The sequence below is a fragment of the Piliocolobus tephrosceles genome, chromosome 8, assembly GCF_002776525.5.
Source record: "Piliocolobus tephrosceles isolate RC106 chromosome 8, ASM277652v3, whole genome shotgun sequence".
Lineage (NCBI taxonomy): Eukaryota > Metazoa > Chordata > Mammalia > Primates > Cercopithecidae > Piliocolobus > Piliocolobus tephrosceles.
The window spans coordinates 98,429,284-98,443,025 of NC_045441.1; the positions used below are offsets into that span (position 1 = coordinate 98,429,284).

Sequence of the window (13,742 nt, forward strand, 5' to 3'; positions counted from 1 at the left end):
CAAAAAGGAAATGGAGTATACTTCCCACTTGATTCTGTCTACAGACCCCCTTCTGAATACAAAAAAGAAGTAACGTACCGGAGGTGAGCGCACCCTTCCAGGTTTACCTGCCCCAACTGGTGTCAGGAATTCCAGGATTCATCTGGTTTACCTTTGCCCCCAAGTTCTGGCCCCATGGAATGATGGCAATCTCAGGGTCCTCTCAGAAGCCTTATAGGGACATTTTCCTGTGTCCACAGAAATCTGGACATAAGACAATCCTAATGTCCTTGGTGAACTCCAGGAGGAATGCATTTCAGGTAAGGCCAGGACAGACCACTTGGGCAGATGAGCTCCAGGTGTTTTTTCTATAACTCTCATTGCTAGTATCTGAGACAGGAGCAACACTGAGCCTTGTGCGTGCTGCACAGTGTTTATGTTTAAAGACAGTTTCCCGGTGTCTAATGGCATTGGATCCCACAACACCATGGGAGGTAGGGGTCAGGCACTCCTAGAAGGCCACATGGAGCAGAGCGTGAGACCACAAGTTCTGCAGTTGAAATGCCTGTCCTGGAACACTGCTTGGCCTCTCACTGGCTGTCTCATCTTGGACAAGTACTCTATTTCCTTGTGCCTCATTTTCTCCAGCTGAAAAATGGAACTAATACAGCAGTCCTTGCTTATCCACGGTTTCACTTTCCAGTTTTAGTTACATGCAGCCAATCATGGTCCAAAAACATTAAGTGGAAAATCCCAGAAGTAAACAATTCATAGGTTTTAAATTGTTCACTATTAAGAGCAGCTTGATGAAATCTCATGCTGTCTGCTCCATCCCACCTGGGATATGAATCATCCCTTTGCCCAGCGGATCCATATTGTCTATTCCACGTGCCTATCAGTCACTTAGTAGCCATCTCAGTCATCCAATGGAAGGCTGTGGCATCTCGGTGCTTGCATTCAAATAATCCTTACTTTCCTGAACAATAGTCCTAAAGTGCAAGAATAGGGATGCTGGCATATTGTTATAATTGCTCCATTTTGTTACTAGTTATTATTGTTAATCTCTTACTGTGCCTCATTTAAAAATTAAACTATCACAGGTATGTATGTATGCACAGGCAAAAACAGTAGACACAGGGTTTAGTACTATCTGTGGATTCAGACATCCACTGGGGGTCTTGGAACTGTATCCCTTGTGGATAAGAGGGAATAGTGGACTAATGCCTAGCACATGGTGGGCACTTCATAAGCATTCTTAGAGAAAGATCTGCAATTTAGAATGACTTAAACAGAGTGCTCCAGGCTGAGGAACTTGCCTGAGGTTGCCTGGCTGGAATGTGAGATGGAGAACTAGAATTCTTTGGCTCCCAGACTGTACTCTTCATGCCACATCAAGCCACTCTGGGAAGCACTTATTCTCTGGCCAGTCCCTCTTCGTGCCTAGGAAAGGGCCTTTATATGGCAAACAATGTATATTGTCATCTTACAGCAATAACCATTAAAGTAGAAGGGTTTTTGTTTTTTTTTTTGAAAATTTTTATTGAGGTAAAATTCATATAACACAAAAATTCATTATTTTAAACACTGCAAAGTGTACAATTCAATGTGTAATCCACAATGTTGTGTAGCTACTACCACTATCTAATATGAGAATATTTTTATCACCCCAAAGAAAAACCCCATACTTCCCCATTCTCCTTTTTGCCTAGCCTCTGGCAACCACTAATCTATTTCCTCTCTACAGATTCCCCTATTCTGAATGTTTCATATGCATGGAATCATCCAATATATGGTCCTTTGCTTCCTTCTTTCACTTAACATAATGTTTTCAAGGTTCATCCATGTTATAGCAGGTATCGATATTTCATGCCTTTTTATGGCTGAATAGTTCTCATTGTAGGATATACTACATTCTATTTATCCATTTATCATTTGATGCACATTTGGGTATTTCTACCTTTGGGCTATTGTGAATAGTGCTGCTGTGAACACTGGTGTACAAGTTTTTGTGTGACCTTAGGTACGTAACTAGAAGTGGAATTGCTGGATCATACCATAGCTGTATGCCTAACCTTTTGAGGAACTGCTGAACTGCTTTCCACAGTGGCTGTGCCATTTTACATTCCCAACAGCAATGTGTAAGGGTTTCAGTTTCTCCACAATCCTCGCCAACACTTGTAATTTTCCTTTCTATTTTAAAATATATATAGTATTACAGTCATCCTAGTGGATGCAGAGTGGTGTCTCTTGGGGTTTTGATTTGCATTTCCCTAATGACTAATGATGTTGAGCATCTTTTCCTGTACAGTACCTCTTTAGGGTCTTGATATTATGGAAATTGAAATAAAAGATACGAAATCTTCAGCTTTTTTTCTTAAAATGAAGGAGTGAGCTTGGTGCAGGCACAGCAAGCTGATCCATCTAGAGACTGCAGCAGGGAAACCGAATACCCAACACACATGGTCCTTTGGTCAGTTCCTCTGTGCAGCAAGCAAATGGTGGCCCCAAGGTTAGAGTGGGATTTGGGAAGGCTGCACCGGCTCACAAAAGCTTCCACATCTACCTGGGACCCACCCTGGTTCTGTTTCTCTGGTTATCAAGTCCTATCTGTCTTTGGAATGGCAGTCTAACTTTGTCCACAGGCTTGAAGGTGGGATTAGCAAGATGGTCTGAGATGCTCGGCTTGCAGACCAACTGTGGGCCTGAGAAAAGCCAGGGCATTAAGGATAAATGCCACAGGACAGATCCATCTAGGAAGCTAAGCAAGCAGATGGCCCCAAATGCCAGCCAATGGTAGGTGTGGACACTCACAGAAGCAAAACCCTCCTGCAGTACAGGGGCAGCAGAGTGGCTGAAGGCTGACTGATGTGGGAGCCCTGTGAGCCTTTGACTTGCTCTGCCAAGAGCAGAGGCAGAGTACAGCTAGGCAAGCACCTTTTGGAAAACAGGCCACTGGCCACCACTGTGAGGGATGGTTACCCTCTAGGCATGGGTGTTCCAGGACCCAGGTTGCCTCTTCTTTTCAATGCTGCCTTCTGGCCATTTCATTTTTCAGGGCCTTTTCAAGAGACAGGAGATAAGAAAACACCATTGCATGCTTCCACAATTCTTATAGAAAGCTATGGTGCAGGGATGGCTGGAGCCAATGGATTCCTGCTCTATTACTGTGTAATAAGCTACCCCAAAACTCTGTGGTTTAAAACCACAATTTGTTATTGTCTCTCACAGTTCAATGGATTGACTAAACTCAGCTGGGCAGTTTTCCCTTACAATCAGATGTCAGTTGAAGCTATAGTAGTATCTGTAGATCTACTGAGCTGGATGTCCAAGATGGCCCATTCACATGGCTGGCATCTGACACTTGGTGTCAGCTAGGGATGTTGACTGAAGGACCTCCACCCCAAATGGCCTGCACTTCTTATAGCTTGGTAGCTGGATCTAAGAAGGAGCATCCTGACAGTGAGTTTTCAAAGAAACGCAGGCAGAAGTTGCAACACCCCTGTGACCCAGCTTCTGTGTCACTTCTGCCATATTCTATTGGTCAAGACTGAGTCACAAGGAACACTCTCCAACTCTTTGAGGTTAGTATTACCTTACCAGACAAAGACATCGTAAGAAAACTAAAGATCAAATCCCTTCTGAATATAGACATAAACATCTCCAACAAGATACTAGGCAAACCAAATTCAGCAATATATAAAAAGGATCATATACCATGAACAAGTGGAATTTACCCCAGCAATGCAAGGGTGGTTCAACATATGAAAATAAATCCATGTAATATACCATATTAACATAATAAAGGGCAAAACCACACTATCATTTCAATGGACGCAGAAAATGCATCTGACAAAACCCAATACCCTTCTTAATAAAACACTCAACCAACAAGAATGGAAGGAAACTTTTTCAACTTGATAAAGGGTATTTATGAAAAGCCCACAGTTAATATCATACTTAATAATGAAAGATTTAATGCTTTCTCCCTAAGATCAGGAATAAGACAAGAATGTCCATTCTCACCACTAGTACTCAATATTATGCTGAAGGTTCTAACCAGAGCAATTAGGCAAGAAAAAGAAATAAAATGCATTCAGATTGGAAAGGAAAAGGTAAAACCATCTCTATTTGCAGATGACATGACTTATACATAGAAAGCCCTAAGGAATAAATACACACAAAGAAAACTCTGAGTTAACAAACAAGTTTAACGTGATTGCAGAATAAAAGGACATATATAAGAATCAGTTGTGGGCTGGGCATGGTGACTTATGCCTGTAATCCCAGCACTATGGGAGGCTGAGGTGGGTGGATCACCTGAGGTCAGGAGTTTTTGAGACCAGCCTGGCCAACGTGGTGAAACCCTGTCTTTACTAAAAATACAAAAATTAGCCAGGTATTGTGGTGGGTGCCTGTGATCCCAGCTACTTGGGAGGCTGAGGCAGGAGAATTGCTTGAACCTGGGAGGTGGAGGTTAAAGTGAGCCAAGACTGTGCCACTGCACTCCAGCCTGGGTGACAGAACAAACTCTGTCTCAAAAAAAAAAAAAAAAAAAAAAGGAAAAAAAAAAAAACCGGTTGTATTTCTACATACTAGCAATGGACAATCAGAAAGTAAAATTAGGAAGACAATTTCATTTACAATAATATCAAAAATAAAATACTTACCAATAAATTTAACCAGAGAGATGCAAGACTTGCACATGGAAACTAGAAATACAGTTGACAGAAATTAAGATCTAAGTAAATACAAAGCTCCATGTTCATGCATTGGAAGACCTAATGTTGCTAAGATGGTCTGCATTCTCTAAACTGATCTACAGATTCAACGTAATCTTTGTAAGAACCCTGTCTTTTTTTTGTTTTGGAAGAAATTGACAAAGTAATCCTAAAATTTATATGGAAATTCAAGAAGTTCCTGTTGTTTCAAGCCAAAACAATTCTGAAAAAGAACAAAGTTGGAGGACTCATACTTTCCAGAAGCCACAGTATCCAAGATAGTGTGTTACTCGCATTAGGATATATAGATCAATGGAACAGAACTGAGAGTCTAGAAATAAACTCATATTTATGGTCAACTGATCTTCATCAAGAGTTCCAAGATAATTCAATGGAAGAAAGAATAGTCTTTCAAAAAATGATGCTGAAACAACTGGATAGCCACATGAAAAAGAATTTGGGCCCCTATTTCACACCATGTACAACAACATACCTCAAAAGAGACCATAGATCTAATGTAGGAGCTAAAACTACAAAATTCCTAGAAGAAAACATAGGAGCAAATCTTGTGACATGAAATTAGACAATCGTTCTTAGATATGACACCAAAAGCATAAGCAATAAAAGAAATATTTCATAAATAGGCCATCATCAAAATTAAAAGCTTTTGTGCTTCAAAGGACATCATCAAGAAAGCAAAAAAGACAACCCACAGAAGGGAAAAATATTTGCAAATTATATCTGATAAGAAATATATAATTTTTTATATATATCCAGAATAAATAAAGAGCTCTTAAAACTTAACTGAAAGAGAAATAATCTAACAGCTATTAGGGATGCTGAAGTGGGAGGATCGCTTGAGCCTAGGAGATTGAGGCCACCCTCGGCAACATAGCAAGACCCTGTCTCTAAAAAAGAAATAAAATTTGTAAAAATGGCCAATAGGTGCCATCAAGCACATTAAAAGATGGTCAACATCATGTAGTCGTCAGGAAAATGCAAATCAAAACCACAATGAAATACCACTTAACACCCACTAAGATGACCACGATAAAAAAGACTGAAATAACAAATGTTGGCGAGGATACAGAGAAATTAGAGCCCTCATACATTGCTGGTGGGAATTTAAAATGGTGCGGCTGCTTTAGAAAATAGTTTCACAATTCTTCAAAAAATTAAGCATGGAGTTACCATGTGATTCAGCAATTTCACTCCTAGGTATATACCCAAGAGAAAACATATGTCCACAAAAACTTACACACATGCTCACAGCAGCGCAATTCAAAATAGCCAGAAGGTAGAAATGATCCAAATGTCTATCAACTGATGAATGAATAGACAGAATGTAGTATATCCTATAGTGGAATACTGTTCAGCCGCAAAAAGGAATAACGTACTGATACCTGCTACCACAAGAATGAACCCTGAAACATTATGCTAAGTGAAAGAAGCCACACATGAAAGGCCACATATTATATAATTCCATTCATATGAAATGTTCAAAACTGGACAATCCATAGAGACAGAAAGTTGATTCATAGTTGCCAGGGACTGAGGGGAGGAGGGAATGGTGAGCAATTGCTAATGGGTACAAGGTTTCTTTTGGGGCTAACAAATATGTTCTGGATTGAGATAGTGGTATTGGTTGCACAACTTGTGAATATATTAATACCAAAAACAACTTTAAAGGAGTGAATTTTATGGCATATGAATTATATCTCAATGGAAATTATTAAAACACACACATAAAGTGTGTCACAGGGTGAGCCAAGCGTCACAGAGGAGACTACATGGGAGGTGCGCTTCCTGCAAGGGCACCTCTGAAGACCAGTTACCGTGTGCGCTCCAACTCACTTCTTTGTCTTAATGGGTGGATCATTGGGAGTTGGCCCCTAGATTAAGGACTGGATGGATCTAGTTTTAACTTTTGATCCTGAAATTTGAGAGAGAAATCATATCCTGGTATCTTTTGGGCTTCTTTATCAGTAGCAAAACAGTCAGACAGGACCTCTAGCACCAAGGAGAAAGCATGCAGGCTGGAAGCCTAGAGAACAGGTCTAGCTGAGAAACAATATACAGCAGCAAGGGCAGGTAAAATCAGGGCAGGGTTGACTCTTCTAGAGCCAACCAACAGGTCCAGATGTGGAAGGTGCTAAGGAAGACCTGACTTGTAAAATTATTGTTTACCCCAAGAACAAGAGCTCAGGACAGTAGAAAGCACGTGGGTGGTAGAGATGGACAGATCCAGGTTCAAATCCTGGCTCTGCCACTTACTAGCTGTGTGATCTTAAAAGAGCTACTTAATTTTTCTCTGCCCCAGTTTACTCGGCTCTTTGCAGGGTGATAAGACTGAAATGCTAATATATGCAAAGTGCCTGGCATATAATAGTTGTTCAGTAAATGGTAGTTTTTATTATTAGTACTGTCTTGTCAGCATAATTATTAATACGAAATGGCCCCTGCCAGCATTCAGTAACACCTACCATATGGTTTGAGAATTATCTGGAAATTTCTATTTTTCTAGCTACTTTGGTCCTATAGGCAAGATTGGATAGAAAATGTTTGGGCATTAAGATTTCCTAATAATCATGTGATCCAAATATTACAGACATGGGTAACTCAGCCTTAATCTATAGAGGGCTCTTAGAAAACAATGGGAAAAAAGATTAATAGTCCAATGGAAAATTAAGCAAAAACCATGAAAAAGCAACTCAATATAAGAACATACACAAGGCTAACGAAATGTTCAACCTTATTAGTAATCATAAGAATGAAAACTAAAACAAGGTAACATTTGAACTTACTAAATCATCAAATATCTGACAATCTTTGGTGAGATATTGGCCAGAGTTGGGAAAACAGCCACTCTCATACACTCCTGACGGGAGTATTAATTAAAACAATATTACTAGAGGGCAATTTAGCAATGAGTATCAAAAGCCTCAAAAATAGCACACTCTTAGACTCAGCATTCTACTTCTAAGAATTTATGCTTTAGAAATAATCATGAATGTGTGCAAAAATTTAGCTACAAGGATATTCATTTGATTGCAATATTATTTTTAATAATGAAAACCTGAAAACAACCAATATATCCAATGACAGGGAATTGGTTAAATAAATTATGAAACATTTATAACGGAATACTTAATAACTAGGAAAGGTACTCACCATAATCAACATAATACAAAATTATCCCATTTTTGTAAGTTACAGGAAACACACAAAAGGTCAGCACTGATGAACAGGAGTATAGGCTAGCTTTTCTCTTCTTTTGTTGTTGTGCATCTTCTGCAGTGATCACGTATCACTTTTGCATGAAGAAAAAGCATCATTAAATAAATCCACTCATGGAGGCCCAGACCCTCCATGAATGCAGCTCAGCGCACCTAGCCTAGAGAACGCTGCTCCTCGGCCCAGTGACTATTCTTCCAGCCTCCAGTCCCCTCGGCCTCCCAGCCCAGAGTGTGTTCTCAGGGCCGGGTCACTGCTTTCTGCTCCTCTCTGGGCCCTCTCCCTGCACTGCATGGCTCTACACCCAGGTCTGCCCCTAGCTATCACCCCAGTGGATCACTTGATCTCCTCACCCCCATTCCTCCACCTGCAAGTCCCATGATCTAAGGCTTATCCTCTGCTCCTATCCCCATAACATAGCACTCTGAAAATAAAACTGCTCCACTGAATTTGGTTGGCACCATTATTACCACCCTATTGTTAGTTTCCCTTCTAGTCCATCAGAGGGGCAGGCCATCACCACTGGCCTGAGAGGAGATGGACAATCTCAACAGGGCTTGGAGGTGTGATTTCACTTCCCTGCCAAGGAGGTGGCAGAAGGCTGGTCAGCACGCCAGGGCACCACTCCTTGACAACACCACAACTGCCCAGAGGCCATTCCTACATAGTCATATGCAGGTGGGGAGGGCTCTGGCAAGAAGTTAGTGTGACCAGATCCCTTCTGACAGACCTGCGATGTGCCAGGAATTCTTAAGGGCAAGAGGGTCAAGCCTGGTTTTCTCCCTGAATCTCCACCCAAACATCAAAACACCAGGCTGGGCCCCCGCAGGAAGATGTGCTGCTCACGGGTCTGCAGGCTGTACCGAAAGACAAGTCACAGGAAGCTGCCTCTTGTACAGGGTGGTGCCGTCCTGTGGTTTCCCACCCTCTTGGAGGTGTAGCCATTTTTGCTTGGTTTCATGACACCTCTTCTCCTCCTGAAAGTGCTGTATGTAGATTTTCCTTCTAAGTGAAGTGAACACAAATGATTCACCAGGGGCCTTGAGGTCACTGGGGCTCCCTGAGGATGTTCAGGCCCCTGAATGACAATGGGTGCTCTGAAGTCTGGGCCACTTCCTTCCCTCCTGCTTCCCATCGGAACTTAGAGGCAGATCAAGCCCCAGCTGCTCTCAGCTCTTTAAACAGAGTTGCCCTAATGGGCTGGCAAGTTCATACACACCTGCACCTTCTGTGACGACCACGAGAGCTTTCTGTGATTCTCCAAATTTCATGCTTTATCTTAAAAATTAATGCAAATTTTTCCTGATACTCTATTTTTGCCCTACTGTATTTTATTAATTCTAAGCTGCACTCACCCCCACTTCCAGTGTAACATCTTTAAAATCAGAATATCTTAGAATCCACAGGGGCTGTAGTTTAATTGGCAGTGCTTTTTCTCATTGTTACATAAAATAACAACGTATTTTCTGATAAACAGCACCTTAGAGTTGATGAAATATAATGATAAAAAAATACTTTCCTGTGAATTAGAGTTGAACTGACGTTCTGAAAGATGTGCCAGGTTTGCACACTCCTGGCTCCCTGCCTAGAGCCCTGGTTTAAGGACCATTTCTAGACGGCATTTTCTCATGCCTGTCATGCCCCATGGCATCGGGAATACAGCCTTCACCAGCACACTGTTCCCACAGGAGAGCACCATGAGGAAGCTCATCCTGAGGGACACCCCGTAGTCCTCTGTTCCGGGGGCTACTCAATGGCAACCAAAGGAAACGTTCACTGCGTATTTCCCATGGGCCATGCATTGAGCTAAATGCTGTGTGTTTACTTCCTTCAACTTTGCCAACAACCCTATGAGCTACCTGTGATCATCCCATTATACAGATGGGAAAAATGAGGCTGTGAGAGGTTATGGGACTTTCCTCTGTGCTGAACCCAGATCTCTCTGACTTAAGAGGCCTAGCACTGATCCCTGTGCCTCCTGAAGAACGAGCACAGAGCAAGCATGCGCTTCTGCTGCCAGACACTGTGGTGTCTCCCTCTGCACAGAAGGGGTACCCACACCCCATATGGCCTGCCTGTTTGGCAAGTCATCCTCACTTGTCTGCAAGAGAGTCCCTCTCAGGAGCTCCTGGCCTCCCGTCTCCCCAGACTCTGCAAATGCCCTCAGTGGGGACCCTGGTGTGTAGGCCGAGCTGGAGGACAAGATAAAGACAGAGCTCAGAGAGAATGAAAGTCAATATCAAAAGGGGCAGAAAGCCATCTCTGCCCCCAGGATACGTCACTTCGGTTCTTATTCCTTCCTGCTGCCCCACTTCCTTATAACCTACCTCTTCACCTAGACACTTCCAAACTCAACTTCCCACAACACCTCCCTCCCCTTGCTCTCAAATTCGGGCTCTTTTTTTATGTGTATCCCACAACTGATTTACAACCCTGAAATTAACCCAGGGAAACCACTGGATTTCTCAGACTTGCCATCTCCTCCAGGCAATAATACCAGCTACCATTTTTCCTACCACCTACAGCATGGCAGCTGGTGACTTATCCCTAATCTTCTTAGGTCTGTTCCTGTTGTCCAAATGAGCAAGCAGAGGAACAGAGAGGCAAGGTAGCTAGCCTAAAGTCACATAGCAAGCAGGCAGCAGAGCCAAGAAATTAGCTAAGGTCCGACTGCAAAGCTGTGCTTTTCCCTCTGCACCATCGAGTTCCTCGATGATCAACTATATGCAGAGGTGGCACTGGAAGGTGGCTTCTCCAGCTGGCATACATATTACCAGTCTTTCTCTGTATCTCTGTCAGTCTGTCTGTCTCCCAGTAAAAATCTAAACACCAATCATGTCAATAGGGCTAGATTTGCAAGTGGCTCTCCCCAGCTCTCCACCCCAAAGGGAGGACTCTTCCTCAGGCGATTTGCATGTATCACAAACCCTAACACCAAAATGCAACTTTTAAAGCAGCAAGCTCATTCCTCGAGTGTTTCCATCCCCCTCCCATGTGGCTCGCCCCCTTGTTATTTCTGGGCACAGGTGTGTCTCCCTCACAAGCTGTAAATTTCTTTAAACATTTTGTTGTTGTTGCTGAAAGGGCGAAGAAGTCCACAGGAAAGGAAAAGGAAAAACCACAGAACTGTCCCCAGGAGAAACGTGCACACACAAAACACACCCTCACGCCTCTGCAATTCTTCACGCAATAGGAGAGCTTCACAGGGCACAAGAATCACAATTCTGTTTCCCTCTTGCACCCTCTATTCTGTGTCTGTACACAGTAAGTGCTGAATAATTTTATGAAGGATCAATGCCATTACTTCTCTCTCCTCCTCCTTCCACCACCATCTTTGGTCAAAAAGAATGTAGCTGTTTACTTTATTACATTTCTGATCAGGCGCTTCCCTGGCTCTCCTTTCTAGGTTCTCTGTACTATCCTCCCTCTGTGAAGTTCCATCACCTTCCTGTACTATGTCATCCATACCCTGTTCCCAAAGGCTTGCCCCTGCCTCTCTCTAGTCCCCCGTGAATTTTGCCAGCTCTTTATCGACAGGCAGCCCCATAATACTGGCAGGGACCTTACAGTCCTCCCCTCATCTTACAGATGCAGATCACCAGGACTTGCTCTGTAATTGCACAAGGTTGTCCTGTTTTCTGACAGAGGGAGACCCAATTCCAGGAATCTTGACCCAGTTAGTTCAGCCTTCCTAACCCTCCCTATACGACCTCTGCCCAGCAATTTGCTGCCTCCTCCTTGGAAAGCAAAAGCATCAGTTGCCTTGTGTGATCCTGGCCTCTCAGATTTTCAGCCCTAGCAGGACTCCTCCAGACCATGAAGCAAGCACCTTTGTGCAAGTTAGAAAAAGGCACCCTGTCTGGTCAGTTGCAGCCCGGGGGGTGCACAGTTTGGCAAGCAGAATGCCAGCTTGATCTGACCCCTCGGCCGGCAATCCTGCACAAGGCCCTTCTGCACACACATTTCTGTCAGCTCTGATGGAGAGGTGCGCCTCGGCTGGCTTATCTTGGAAGGACTGAAGCGTCATCCCAGTCAAATCAGTTCTCTCCAGGTCTCTGTTTGACCCACTCACAGATGGAAACAGGTATACCTGCATTCACAGCAGCATTATTCACAATGCCCAAATGAGTGGGTCAACAAAATGTCAAGTATACCTACGATGAGATATTATTTAACTTTTAAAAGGAAGGAAATTCTGGTATATGCTACAACATGGATTAACCTTGGAAACATTATGCTCAGTGAAATAAACCAGTCACAAAAGGACATACACTGCATGATTCCCCTTATATGAGGGGAATAGATGACTAGAATAGGTGACTTCACAGAAACAGAAAGAATAGAGAAAGTAAAACAGGTACCAAGGCTGAGGGGAGGCAGGAACGGGGAATTATTGTTTAATGGGTTTAGAGTTTCTGTTTGGGATGATAGAAAAGTTCTGGAAATGCATAGTGGCAATCGTCACACAACACTGAATGCCCTTAGTAACGCTGAATTATACACTCTAAACTGGCTAAAGTAGTAAACTTTTAAGTTACACATATTTTTAAAAGTTTAAAAATTAAATGTAGGCTACGTGCAGTGACTCATGCCTATAATCCCAGCACTCTGGGAGGCTGAGGTGTGCAGATCACCACACTGAGGTCAGGAGCTGGAGACCAGCCTGGGCAACATAGTGAAACCCCATCTCTACTAAAAATACAAAAATTAGGCTGGCTGTGGTGGCTCACGCCTTTCCATCTGTGAGTGCGTCAAACGTACACCTGTTTCCATCTGTGAGTGGGAGGCCAAGGTGGGCAGATCACCTGAGGTCAGGAGTTTAAGACCAGCCTGGCCAATGTGGTGAAACCCTGTCTCTACCAAAAATACAAAAATTAGCCAGGCGTGGTGTCGGGTGCCTGTAGTCCCAGCTACTCGGGAGGCTGAGGCAGGAGAATCACTTGAACCAGGGAAGCGGAGGTTGCAGTGAGCGGAGATCGTGCCATTACACTCCAGCCTGGGCGACAGAGCGAGACTCGGTCTCAAAAAACAAACAAAAAACCAAAAAACAAATAAACAAACAAAAAAAACCCCTACAAAAATCAGCTGGGCGTGGTGGCGGGCGCCTGTAATCCCAGTTATGCGGGAGGCTGAGGCAGGAGAATCGCTTGAACCCGGGAGGCGAAGATTGCAGTGAGCCGAGATGGGCAACAGAGCGAGACTGTCTCAAAAAAAAAAAAAAACAAAAACAAAAACAAATTAAATGTGCTCTATATTGCGGCTTTAACAAAAAGGGAGGGTGGTAGGGAACAACAGCACCTGGCTGTACCTCTCTCTGAAAAGATGAGGATTCATAATATTTCCCACAAGCGCTTGATGCGCCAAGAGCAGCACCTCATTTCCCGGGGGCCGACACCTCCACAGGGGCCTAACATCTTTGGACACGCGGCGTCTCAGCACCGACTGGCTGAAAGGTGCCACATCCATTTAAACATCCCCTTCATCCTGGCTGTTCCCTCCACCCCCAGAGCCCATCTCCGCAGGCATTCAGTTTTCCCTACAAGGCCTCGGCAGCCAGGCCCATTCTTGGTAGGCGTAAACTGCCATCCTGCTATAAATCCTTTCCCACAAAGCACTGGAGACTGGTCCTCTCACTGTGCCAAGAAGTCTTTTTCTGACCATCTGTAATCCATTCAAAGGCAACCGGCAGGAAATGGCGGCAAGGAAAACCCCTGCAAAATGCAACTGGTGGGACCACCTCTCCTCCCGCTAGCGGCCAGCAACAGGAAGTTGGCCTTTCTTGGGACACACAACATCTGCGGGAGTTCTGGA

General features: G+C 43.6%; 1 protein-coding gene across 12 annotated transcripts in view; it reads right to left on the reverse strand.

Annotated features, from left to right (window-relative positions):
- The window catches only part of ATXN7L1 (ataxin 7 like 1), a 268,359-nt gene that overhangs the window by 232,456 nt on the left and 22,161 nt on the right, over positions 1-13,742 (reverse strand). The window contains exons 1-2 of one of the 12 annotated variants that reach the window (XM_023183055.2): positions 8,662-11,500; positions 7,869-8,007 (exon numbers count right to left, since the gene is read on the reverse strand). The exons of 10 other annotated variants lie outside the window; for them this stretch is intronic. The gene's annotated coding sequence lies outside the window, so the exon portion shown is untranslated. Of the gene's footprint in view, positions 1-7,868; positions 8,008-8,661; positions 11,501-13,742 lie in introns of those variants that run through there. One more of the 12 variants, XM_023183056.1, reaches the window with a different exon arrangement.